Source organism: Quercus robur, chromosome 4 (assembly GCF_932294415.1).
Source record: "Quercus robur chromosome 4, dhQueRobu3.1, whole genome shotgun sequence".
NCBI lineage: Eukaryota > Viridiplantae > Streptophyta > Magnoliopsida > Fagales > Fagaceae > Quercus > Quercus robur.
The window spans coordinates 62,178,989-62,192,403 of NC_065537.1; positions in this window are offsets into that span (position 1 = coordinate 62,178,989).

The window sequence follows — 13,415 nt, forward strand, 5'->3', positions numbered from 1 at the left end:
GCTTATGGAAGGGATTTTGAATGATTGTTTGCAGCGACTCTAGACAGAACTTATGCAGGTTGAACTTGCACAGGAAGCAAACATAGGTTGGCCCATCGCATAGTTGATCGCATACAATGCAACAAACATGTCTAGAGACATTACTATTACGGTAAACAATTGCCAATGGATGGTTGTGGAAGGGACTATGAATGTGCTTGTAATCTGTATAGCGTTCTATGAGATCTAGACCACATGATTTATGGAGATAGAAATCACATTCAGAGCAATGGTAAAATTGATCACCGGAGAGGTGTTTTTTGCATGCATAGCAGAATGCATCGTCATTCATTGCATTGTTGTTGAGCTTCAGGGAATGGTGGTGGTGGCTGAAATGAGTGATTTTATTAAGTTTAGGGAAATTGATGAGCATATGAACGCATGAAAAATCAATCTTGAAGTTGCATGGGTCACAACGAAAGGTTAAGGCTTGGCATGTTAGGTTACAGAAATCACAACATTCCCTTATTTTTGCTGTTCTAGTGCGCAGTGTAAGAGGGTGATTTGAATGCAAGGACAATTGGAATTTTGTTGGGTATTCAGTGCATGATCTTTGAAGGAAGAAATAACTTAACTTGCAACAATAGATAGCACCACCACAAAATTGTCTGCAAGCCACACATTGGTACTTTCTATCCCCTCTTTGTACCCAATCGAATGTCAACCAATGCTCGTGGCTGAAATGTTGAACTTGCTTGGAGTTGTTAAGAAGCATTCGAGCACAGAAGGTTCAGTTGCCGTCACATCTGTTGTTACAGAAATTGCAAAAGAAATTTGATTTGATTTCAGTATCACCAACCTGTAGCGTGAGAGGGTGGTCTGGATGAATGGATAGTTGAATCACTGGCTGCAGCTTCGCGCATTGAATATCCATTTTGAAATCACAGTGTTTGCAACGGTAGGTGAAGCCCATCCAACTTTCTTGACACATATCGCAATTAACAGCCGTATCATATTCAATACCGTGCAGGTTGAGAGAGTGAGATGAATAGTAGAAGTGTTGAATCTCAAATGGCAACCCAGCGCATGATTCATGAAGATAATAACTACAATCATCACAACAATAGCCAGGACCTTCATAGCATTTCTGGCATGCAGAGTAGTGCTTATCTGGCTCAGGACGAAGCAATGATAAAAGGCTACCGCAACTAGGAGCCGGTGGCTGAAAGCTACTACGAAGCATTAATGGATGTCTATGGCTGAAGTGGTTAATCATCTTCTCCATCCCTCTTGATCACAGTCCTTCCTGTGAAGTATTTGTGTGGAAGTCTACTGATTGGGAGTTTACTTTATCTTCCTTTTATACAGGCTTTTTAAGGCGTGAGGGAATCCGCTTATATGACTGAAAAAGAAATTTATAAAGAAAGAAAAAAAAAAAAAAAAATTCCATGAGCAACAAAACGCTGAGTCAGTCAACAGATAGCACTACAAATTCCTTCTTCTTCCTTGATCAATTCTTTTCAAATGAAAATAAAGGATTCGAAATAGGGTAGTAAATGGAGGACCAAAAATATATATTAATCATCCAATCGTTCGATTTTACGTGGGAAATGCAACTTTACATTCGGAAGACTTTAAATATATATATATTTTTTTTTTGCATCAAGATAAAATCTAGTATCTTCGTGAATTAAATTCGAAATTTCAGTTGCTTTTTTACATGTGTAAATATGTATATAATAAACACTGCATATGAATTGATGCATCGGCTCAACACAAAGAAATTAAACAAATCCAAAATAAAAATTAAAAAAAATCTTGAATTTATGAGAAAAAGAAGAAAGAAAACTTCTCTCAAAATTCTTATTCATTTATTTTTTTGATAACAGATTAGAATCTCTCAAAATTCTTATTAATCAATAATCTAAATGCTTAAGCCTACAACATTTAATTTTTGTAAAGTCCATTCACACCCTTGAGGTTTGAGCTAATACCAACCAAGTCCAAAACTTTTCAAAATGAATCAATCTGGTCCAAAAGCCAATTTAGTCCTTAAAACAGTTAAAAAAAAAAAAAAAACTAAGTTAACTTCGGAATCAAATTGGCTAGTTTTAAAAAGTTTTAGATCTAATTGGTATTATCCCAAATCTTAGGTATATTAATAAAATTTACACTTTATTATAAATATTACACTTTAGGAAACCCATTCAAAAAACTTTAAAAAACACAAGAAAACCCATTTAGCATTAAAAAAATCACCAACAAATTATTCTTAAACAGATCAACTAATATTCTACCATATAAGGACTTTGCTTAGCTAAAATTCCCTTTTTCTTTTTTCTTTTTAAAAAATAAACTAAAAGCACCATATTCTAATTAAATTTCTGACTTAAAAAAAAAAAAATTAACAAAATACATTAGAAAACTTGGGTTTTGTTGTATTACTAGTGCTTTTTTTTTTTTGGAATCTAGTACTTGGAACCTATGAAACTGAATTGAATAATCAAGCAAGCTTCAAAGAGGAAAGACGAAGAAGAACAAAACTGTAAGGGCTCAATTTGTAACAACTCCAAGATAAAATTGGACTCGTAAGTAAAAAGGCCTCCCACAATATCATTTGTAGAGAGTGGGCTTGAAAGGTATGACCTGGGCATAAGTGAGTGGTTTTAGTTGTAGTTCCCACGGGAAACACTACATGGCGGGCTTGGCCTCCCTCGCCAAACCCTTTTGTGGCCAGCCCCCTATATCTTTGTTTGTTTCGCCTTTTATACTGGTGTTCCATTCCCCTTTTTTTGTGTCCACGTGTTGATTTCTACTTTTGGGGTGCAGGCCTGTCCAGTCGACCCATACCTAGAGTGGTTGGGAGTTCCTGGAAAGGCGCATGGGCATGGGCATGGGTCTGTCAGACGCCGAATTCCGTATTACTGTGTTGGCTGCTTTTTCCTGGCCCTGCCCGCTACACTCAGCTTGCTCCTTTCTTTGGGCATTTAATGAAGTGCCGAGGAGGAGGTCGTCCTCGGCAATGGCTCTCCTCGGCTTGGGCTGCGGACCTTAAGATAAACTGGGCCTGGGCCGGGGCTACACTTTCTTTGGCCCCACAATAGCCCCTCAAAAGCTTGCTGCTCGACTTTTAGTTGGGGAGGAGGGTTTTGATAATGTTGGGCCTACATCATAGCCTGCTCTGATTCTGCACTCCATTAATATTTTCATTTTTCCATTTACACGGGAGTCGTGCCAAAGCAAGGGACGCTCCTTTATTTTTCATTCGCGCGGAGTCTTTTGATATTTCTGTACTCGAGGCGCGCCTTCACGAGGATCTTCAGATCCTACGGCTGAGGATGAGGTTGGAAATTGAGCCCAGTCCACCTTGTCCGTAGCGTTCCTTGGAAATTTGCACAAGTTAAATGCCACCGGTTTGCTCCGTGTATAAATAGGTCAGGGGGTCACTCCCCTTACACATGAATTCTCCTGTTCCCTTCAGAATCATATTTCTTCTTCCATATCCACGATCTCCAGTTCTAGTACCCCTCTGCCTCAAAGTAAGATGTTTGAGGCTTGGATGGGGATGAAAGGTCTTTGCACGCTTCAGAGGCACCGAATCCTCAAGGTGATATGGTACGGACAAGGATGGCACAGATTCAAGCCAGTCCCCCGTTTTGACAGGGGGAAGATGGTACTTCTCCCTCTTTCAGTCAAAATCCGAAGCAGGTTCTGGTCATGCCAGATTTTTGGTATGTCAGAAGAAGGAATTTCTGCCATCAGCGCCGTCTGCCTTGTCGCAGGCAAATTTTCGCGGGGGCTCCTCAACTTCCGGCTCCCTGCACCTTTTCTTCAACGGTGCAGGCCCCAAGTTGGGTTCCCTGCACCTTTTCTTCAGCGGCGCTAGCTCGAAGCCAGGTGCTCTCTGCACCTTTTCTTCGAAGGTGCAGGCCCCTCGTCGGGTTCTTTTGCTGCCTGAGTTATGGGCATGTAAAAGTATTGAGGAATGGTTCCCTTACTCAACATCTTGGCACAGCAGCCAACCTCTCCTCTGTACTTCTTTTCCGGCTTTATCTTCATTCTCTTGTATCGTTTCTTTTCACTTACGTAGTTAGCTTTAGTATAAGCTTGTTCCAGCTTTTCGTTGTACACTGTACTATTTCTTTGTCTTAATAAAAGATGAGTTTATTTCCTTCTAAATACTTTACTTTTCTGCAGCAACTGCTTTGTGCATGAATATTAAATACATGCTTGCCTTTAATGATACTTAGAGCAGAAGCACGTCTTAAAACATATTCCTACTAGTTTAAACTTATTGACATTATCAAATATAGCAATGGTAGTTCTCAATAAATTAACGCATAAAATTAACCGAGATAGCGGCCGAGAGCTGTGCGATACACGCAAAACAAATGCCCGAGAACAAAAAATGTTAAATATAACCTCCGAGAAAGGGGGCTGCCGAGCAGTGAGAGACTTTGATTGTGTTTTTACTAACATATTGCTCTGTATTGCCTCAATTCCTTTGGTATTGAGGATCCGAGAGTCGACTGGGGTATCCATGCAGTTTAGGGACTAAGCCAACTGCTAATGGGAAGTTCTCCTCGGATAGATTCCAAGGTCCCTGTAACATAGTTTTTCCATTAAGTACTTGGTTTCCCCAGAGGCTTGGGTCCGAGGACCATAAAAGGCCTTGGTTCTGTCCAAAACTTGCACTTTTGTTTCTAAGTAGTTGGTTTCCCCAGAGGCTTGAGTCCGGGAACCATACAAGGCCTTGGTTCTGTCCAAAACTTGCACTTTTGCTTCTAAGTAGTTGGTTTCCCCAGAGGCTTGGTTCTGAGGACCATACAACGCCTTGGTTCTGTCCAAAACTTGTAGTTTTTCGTCCAAGTAGTTGGTTTCCCCAGAGGCTTGAGTCCGACGACCATACAAGGCCTTGGTTTTGTCCAAAACTTGTAGTTTTTCATCCAAGTAGTTGGTTTCCCCAGAGGCTTGAGTCCGAGGACCATACAAGGCCTTGGTTTTGTCCAAAACTTGTAATTTTTCTTTTAAGTAGTTGGTTTCCCCAGAGGCTTGAGTCCGAGAACCATACAAGGCCTTGGTTCTGTCCAAAACTTTTAGTTTTTCGTCCAAGTAGTTGGTTTCCCCAGAGGCTTGAGTCCGAGGACCATACAAGGCCTTGGTTCTGTCCAAAACTTGTAATTTTTCTTTTAAGTAGTTGGTTTCCCCAGAGACTTGAGTCCGAGGACCATACAAGGCCTTGGTTCTGTCCAAAACTTGTAGTTTTTCGTCCAAGTAGTTGGTTTCCCCAGAGGCTTGAGTCCGAGGACCATACAAGGCCTTGGTTTTGTCCAAAACTTGTAATTTTTCTTTTAAGTAGTTGGTTTCCCCAGAGGCTTGAGTCCGAGGACCATACAAGGCCTCAGTTCTGTCCAAAACTTGTAGTTTTTCGTCCAAGTAGTTGGTTTCCCCAGAGGATTAAGTCCGAGGACCATACAAGGCCTTGGTTCTGTCCAAAACTAGATGATTTTCGTCCAAGTAGTTGGTTTCCCCAGAGGCTTGAGTCCGAGGACCATACAATGCCTTGGTTCTGTCCAAAACCTGTAGTTTTTCATCCAAGTAGTTGGTTTCCCCAGAGGCTTGAGTCCAAGGACCATACAAGGCCTTGGTTCTGTCCAAAACTTGTAATTTTTCTTTTAAGTAGTTGGTTTCCCCAGAGGCTTGAGTCCGAGGACCATACAAGGCCTTGGTTCTGTCCAAAACTTGTAATTTTTCTTTTAAGTAGTTGGTTTCCCCAGAGGCTTGAGTCCGAGGACCATACAAGTCCTTGGTTCTGTCCAAAACTTGTAATTTTTCTTTTAAGTAGTTGGTTTCCCCAGAGGCTTGAGTCCGACGACCATACAAGGCCTTGGTTCTATCCAAAACTTGTGATTTTTCTTTTAAGTAGTTGGTTTCCCCAGAGGCTTGAGTCCGAGGACGATACAAGGCCTTGGTTCTGTCCAAAACTAGTTGATTTTCATCCAAGTAGTTGGTTTCCCCAGAGGCTTGAGTCCGAGGACCATACAATGCCTTGGTTCTGTCCAAAACCTGTAGTTTTTCGTCCAAGTAGTTGGTTTCCCCAGAGGCTTGAGTCCGAGGACCATACAAGGCCTTGGTTCTGTCCAAAACTTGTAATTTTTCTTTTAAGTAGTTGGTTTCCCCAGAGGCTTGAGTCCGAGGACCATACAAGGCCTTGGTTCTGTCCAAAACTTGTAATTTCCGAGAACCATACAAGGCCTTGGTTTTGTCCAAAACTTTTAGTTTTTCGTCCAAGTAGTTGGTTTCCCCAGAGGCTTGAGTCCGAGGACCATACAAGGCCTTGGTTCTGTCCAAAACTTGTAATTTTTCTTTTAAGTAGTTGGTTTCCCCAGAGGCTTGAGTCCGAGGACCATACAAGGCCCTGGTTCTGTCCAAAACTAGTAGTTTTTCGTCCAAGTAGTTGGTTTCCCAAGAGGCTTGAGTCCGAGGACCATACAATGCCTTGGTTCTGTCCAAAACTTGTAGTTTTTTGTCCAAGTAGTTGGTTTCCCCAGAGGCTTGAGTCCGAGGAACATACAAAGCCTTGGTTCTGTCCAAAACTTGTAATTTCTCTTTTAAGTAGTTGGTTTCCCCAGAGGCTTGAGTCCGAGGACCATACAAGGCCTTGGTTCTGTCCAAAACTTGTAGTTTTTCGTCCAAGTAGTTGGTTTCCCCAGAGGCTTAGGTCTGAGGACCATACAAGGCCTTGCTTCTGTCCAAAACTTGTAGTTTCTCGTCCAAGTAGTTGGTTTCCCCAGAGGCTTGAGTCCGAGGACCATACAAGGCCTTGGTTCTGTCCAAAACTTGTAATTTTTCTTTTAAGTAGTTGGTTTCCCCAGAGGCTTGAGTCCGAGGACCATACAAGGCCTTGGTTCTGTCCAAAACTTGTAATTTTTCTTTTAAGTAGTTGGTTTCCCCAGAGGCTTGAGTCTGAGGACCATACAAGGCCTTGGTTCTGTCCAAAACTTGTGATTTTTCTTTTAAGTAGTTGGTTTCCCCAGAGGCTTGAGTCCGAGGACCATACAAGGCCTTGGTTCTGTCCAAAACTTGTAATTTTTCTTTTAAGTAGTTGGTTTCCCCAGAGGATTGAGTCCGAGGACCATACAAGGCCTTGGGTCTATCCAAAACTTGTAATTTTTCTTTTAAGTAGTTGGTTTCCCCAGAGGCTTGAGTCCGAGGACCATACAAGGCCTTGGTTCTGTCCAAAACTTGTGATTTTTCTTTTAAGTAGTTGGTTTCCCCAGAGGCTTGAGTCCGAGGACCATACAAGGCCTTGGTTCTGTCCAAAACTAGTTGATTTTCGTCCAAGTAGTTGGTTTCCCCAGAGGCTTGAGTCCGTGGACCATACAATGCCTTGGTTCTGTCCAAAACCTGTAGTTTTTCATCCAAGTAGTTGGTTTCCCCAGAGGCTTGAGTCCGAGGACCATACAAGGCCTTGGTTCTGTCCAAAACTTGTAATTTTTCTTTTAAGTAGTTGGTTTCCCCAGAGGCTTGAGTCCGAGGACCATACAAGGCCTTGGTTCTGTCCAAAACTTGTAATTTTTCTTTTAAGTAGTTGGTTTCCCCAGAGGCTTGAGTCCGAGAACCATACAAGGCCTTGGTTCTGTCCAAAACTTTTAGTTTTTCGTCCAAGTAGTTGGTTTCCCCAGAGGCTTGAGTCCGAGGACCATACAAGGCCTTGGTTCTGTCCAAAACTTGTAAATTTTCTTTTAAGTAGTTGGTTTCCCCAGAGACTTGAGTCCGAGGACCATACAAGGCCTTGGTTCTGTCCAAAACTTGTAGTTTTTCGTCGAAGTAGTTGGTTTCCCCAGAGGCTTGAGTCCGAGGACCATACAAGGCCTAGGTTCTGTCCAAAATTTGTAATTTTTCTTTTAAGTAGTTGGTTTCCCCAGAGGCTTGAGTCCGAGGAACATACAAGGCCTCGGTTCTGTCCAAAACTTGTAGTTTTTCGTCCAAGTAGTTGGTTTCCCCAGAGGCTTGAGTCCGAGGACCAGACAAGGCCTTGGTTCTGTCCAAAACTTGTAATTTTTCTTTTAAGTAGTTGGTTTCCCCAGAGGCTTGAGTCCGACGACCATACAAGGCCGTGGTTCTATCCAAAACTTGTGATTTTTCTTTTAAGTAGTTGGTTTCCCCAGAGGCTTGAGTCCGAGGACGATACAAGGCCTTGGTTCTGTCCAAAACTAGTTGATTTTCATCCAAGTAGTTGGTTTCCCCAGAGGCTTGAGTCCGAGGACCATACAATGCCTTGGTTCTGTCCAAAACCTGTAGTTTTTCATCCAAGTAGTTGGTTTCCCCAGAGGCTTGAGTCCGAGGACCATACAAGGCCTTGGTTCTGTCCAAAACTTGTAATTTTTCTTTTAAGTAGTTGGTTTCCCCAGAGGCTTGAGTCCGAGGACCATACAAGGCCTTGGTTCTGTCCAAAACTTGTAATTTCCGAGAACCATACAAGGCCTTGGTTTTGTCCAAAACTTTTAGTTTTTCGTCCAAGTAGTTGGTTTCCCCAGAGGCTTGAGTCCGAGGACCATACAAGGCCTTGGTTCTGTCCAAAACTTGTAATTTTTCTCTTAAGTAGTTGGTTTCCCCAGAGGCTTGAGTCCGAGGACCATACAAGGCCCTGGTTCTGTCCAAAACTAGTAGTTTTTCGTCCAAGTAGTTGGTTTCCCAAGAGGCTTGAGTCCGAGGACCATACAATGCCTTGGTTCTGTCCAAAACTTGTAGTTTTTCGTCCAAGTAGTTGGTTTCCCCAGAGGCTTGAGTCCGAGGAACATACAAAGCCTTGGTTCTGTCCAAAACTTGTAATTTCTCTTTTAAGTAGTTGGTTTCCCCAGAGGCTTGAGTCCGAGGACCATACAAGGCCTTGGTTCTGTCCAAAACTTGTAGTTTTTCGTCCAAGTAGTTGGTTTCCCCAGAGGCTTAGGTCTGAGGGCCATACAAGGCCTTGCTTCTGTCCAAAACTTGTAGTTTCTCGTCCAAGTAGTTGGTTTCCCCAGAGGCTTGAGTCCGAGGACCATACAAGGGCTTGGTTCTGTCCAAAACTTGTAATTTTTCTTTTAAGTAGTTGGTTTCCCCAGAGGCTTGAGTCCGAGGACCATACAAGGCCTTGGTTCTGTCCAAAACCTGTAATTTTTCTTTTAAGTAGTTGGTTTCCCCAGAGGCTTGAGTCTGAGGACCATACAAGGCCTTGGTTCTGTACAAAACTTGTGATTTTTCTTTTAAGTAGTTGGTTTCCCCAGAGGCTTGAGTCCGAGGACCATACAAGGCCTTGGTTCTGTCCAAAACTAGTTGATTTTCGACCAAGTAGTTGGTTTCCCCAGAGGCTTGAGTCCGAGGACCATAGAATGCCTTGGTTCTGTCCAAAACCTGTAGTTTTTCATCCAAGTAGTTGGTTTCCCCAGAGGCTTGAGTCCGAGGACCATACAAGGCATTGGTTCTGTTCAAAACTTGTAATTTTTCTTTTAAGTAGTTGGTTTCCCCAGAGGCTTGAGTCCGAGGACCATACAAGGCCTCAGTTCTGTCCAAAACTTGTAGTTTTTCGTCCAAGTAGTTGGTTTCCCCAGAGGATTAAGTCCGAGGACCATACAAGGCCTTGGTTCTGTTCAAAACTAGTAGTTTTTCGTCCAAGTAGTTGGTTTCCCCAGAGGCTTGAGTCCGAGGACCATACAATGCCTTGGTTCTGTCCAAAACCTGTAGTTTTTCGTCCAAGTAGTTGGTTTCCCCAGAGGCTTGAGTCCGAGGACCATACAAGGCCTTGGTTCTGTCCAAAACTTGTAATTTTTCTTTTAAGTAGTTGGTTTCCCCAGAGGCTTGAGTCCGAGGACCATACAAGGCCTTGGTTCTGTCCAAAACTTGTAATTTTTCTTTTAAGTAGTTGGTTTCCCCAGAGGCTTGAGTCCGAGGACCATACAAGTCCTTGGTTCTGTCCAAAACTTGTAATTTTTCTTTTAAGTAGTTGGTTTCCCCAGAGGCTTGAGTCCGACGACCATACAAGGCCTTGGTTCTATCCAAAACTTGTGATTTTTCTTTTAAGTAGTTGGTTTCCCCAGAGGCTTGAGTCCGAGGACGATACAAGGCCTTGGTTCTGTCCAAAACCTGTAGTTTTTCATCCAAGTAGTTGGTTTCCCCAGAGGCTTGAGTCCGAGGACCATACAAGGCCTTGGTTCTGTCCAAAACTTGTAATTTTTCTTTTAAGTAGTTGGTTTCCCCAGAGGCTTGAGTCCGAGGACCATACAAGGCCTTGGTTCTGTCCAAAACTTGTAATTTCCGAGAACCATAAAAGGCCTTGGTTTTGTCCAAAACTTTTAGTTTTTCGTCCAAGTAGTTGGTTTCCCCAGAGGCTTGAGTCCGAGGACCATACAAGGCCTTGGTTCTGTCCAAAACTTGTAATTTTTCTTTTAAGTAGTTGGTTTCCCCAGAGGCTTGAGTCCGAGGACCATACAAGGCCCTGGTTCTGTCCAAAACTAGTAGTTTTTCGTCCAAGTAGTTGGTTTCCCCAGAGGCTTGAGTCCGAGGACCATACAATGCCTTGGTTCTGTCCAAAACTTGTAGTTTTTCGTCCAAGTAGTTGGTTTCCCCAGAGGCTTGAGTCCGAGGAACATACAAAGCCTTGGTTCTGTCCAAAACTTGTAATTTCTCTTTTAAGTAGTTGGTTTCCCCAGAGGCTTGAGTCCGAGGACCATACAAGGCCTTGGTTCTGTCCAAAACTTGTAGTTTTTCGTCCAAGTAGTTGGTTTCCCCAGAGGCTTGAGTCCGAGGACCAGACAAGGCCTTGGTTCTGTCCAAAACTTGTAATTTTTCTTTTAAGTAGTTGGTTTCCCCAGAGGCTTGAGTCCGACGACCATACAAGGCCGTGGTTCTATCCAAAACTTGTGATTTTTCTTTTAAGTAGTTGGTTTCCCCAGAGGCTTGAGTCCGAGGACGATACAAGGCCTTGGTTCTGTCCAAAACTAGTTGATTTTCATCCAAGTAGTTGGTTTCCCCAGAGGCTTGAGTCCGAGGACCATACAATGCCTTGGTTCTGTCCAAAACCTGTAGTTTTTCGTCCAAGTAGTTGGTTTCCCCAGAGGCTTGAGTCCGAGGACCATACAAGGCCTTGGTTCTGTCCAAAACTTGTAATTTTTCTTTTAAGTAGTTGGTTTCCCCAGAGGCTTGAGTCCGAGGACCATACAAGGCCTTGGTTCTGTCCAAAACTTGTAATTTCCGAGAACCATACAAGGCCTTGGTTTTGTCCAAAACTTTTAGTTTTTCGTCCAAGTAGTTGGTTTCCCCAGAGGCTTGAGTCCGAGGACCATACAAGGCCTTGGTTCTGTCCAAAAGTTGTAATTTTTCTTTTAAGTAGTTGGTTTCCCCAGAGGCTTGAGTCCGAGGACCATACAAGGCCTTGGTTCTGTCCAAAACTAGTAGTTTTTCGTCCAAGTAGTTGGTTTCCCCAGAGGCTTGAGTCCGAGGACCATACAATGCCTTGGTTCTGTCCAAAACTTGTAGTTTTTCGTCCAAGTAGTTGGTTTCCCCAGAGGCTTGAGTCCGAGGAACATACAAAGCCTTGGTTCTGTCCAAAACTTGTAATTTCTCTTTTAAGTAGTTGGTTTCCCCAGAGGCTTGAGTCCGAGGACCATACAAGGCCTTGGTTCTGTCCAAAACTTGTAGTTTTTCGTCCAAGTAGTTGGTTTCCCCAGAGGCTTAGGTCTGAGGACCATACAAGGCCTTGCTTCTGTCCAAAACTTGTAGTTTCTCGTCCAAGTAGTTGGTTTCCCCAGAGGCTTGAGTCCGAGGACCATACAAGGGCTTGGTTCTGTCCAAAACTTGTAATTTTTCTTTTAAGTAGTTGGTTTCCCCAGAGGCTTGAGTCCGAGGACCATACAAGGCCTTGGTTCTGTCCAAAACTTGTAATTTTTCTTTTAAGTAGTTGGTTTCCCCAGAGGCTTGAGTCTGAGGACCATACAAGGCCTTGGTTCTGTACAAAACTTGTGATTTTTCTTTTAAGTAGTTGGTTTCCCCAGAGGCTTGAGTCCGAGGACCATACAAGGCCTTGGTTCTGTCCAAAACTAGTTGATTTTCGTCCAAGTAGTTGGTTTCCCCAGAGGCTTGAGTCCGAGGACCATAGAATGCCTTGGTTCTGTCCAAAACCTGTAGTTTTTCATCCAAGTAGTTGGTTTCCCCAGAGGCTTGAGTCCGAGGACCATACAAGGCATTGGTTCTGTTCAAAACTTGTAATTTTTCTTTTAAGTAGTTGGTTTCCCCAGAGGCTTGAGTCCGAGGACCATACAAGGCCTCAGTTCTGTCCAAAACTTGTAGTTTTTCGTCCAAGTAGTTGGTTTCCCCAGAGGCTTGAGTCCGAGGACCATACAAGGCCTTGGTTCTGTCCAAAACTAGTTGATTTTCGTCCAAGTAGTTGGTTTCCCCAGAGGCTTGAGTCCGAGGACCATACAATGCCTTGGTTCTGTCCAAAACCTGTAGTTTTTCGTCCAAGTAGTTGGTTTCCCCAGAGGCTTGAGTCCGAGGACCATACAAGGCCTTGGTTCTGTCCAAAACTTGTAATTTTTCTTTTAAGTAGTTGGTTTCCCCAGAGGCTTGAGTCCGAGGACCATACAAGGCCTTGGTTCTGTCCAAAACTTGTAATTTTTCTTTTAAGTAGTTGGTTTCCCCAGAGGCTTGAGTCCGAGGACCATACAAGTCCTTGGTTCTGTCCAAAACTTGTAATTTTTCTTTTAAGTAGTTGGTTTCCCCAGAGGCTTGAGTCCGAGGACCATACAAGGCCTTGGTTCTATCCAAAACTTGTGATTTTTCTTTTAAGTAGTTGGTTTCCCCAGAGGCTTGAGTCCGAGGACGATACAAGGCCTTGGTTCTGTCCAAAACCTGTAGTTTTTCGTCCAAGTAGTTGGTTTCCCCAGAGGCTTGAGTCCGAGGACCATACAAGGCCTTGGTTCTGTCCAAAACTTGTAATTTTTCTTTTAAGTAGTTGGTTTCCCCAGAGGCTTGAGTCCGAGGACCATACAAGGCCTTGGTTCTGTCCAAAACTTGTAATTTCCGAGAACCATAAAAGGCCTTGGTTTTGTCCAAAACTTTTAGTTTTTCGTCCAAGTAGTTGGTTTCCCCAGAGGCTTGAGTCCGAGGACCATACAAGGCCTTGGTTCTGTCCAAAACTTGTAATTTTTCTTTTAAGTAGTTGGTTTCCCCAGAGGCTTGAGTCCGAGGACCATACAAGGCCTTGGTTCTGTCCAAAACTAGTAGTTTTTCGTCCAAGTAGTTGGTTTCCCCAGAGGCTTGAGTCCGAGGACCATACAATGCCTTGGTTCTGTCCAAAACCTGTAGTTTTTCGTCCAAGTAGTTGGTTTCCCCAGAGGCTTGAGTCCGAGGACCATACAAAGCCTTGGTTCTGTCCAAAACTTGTAATTTCTCTTTTA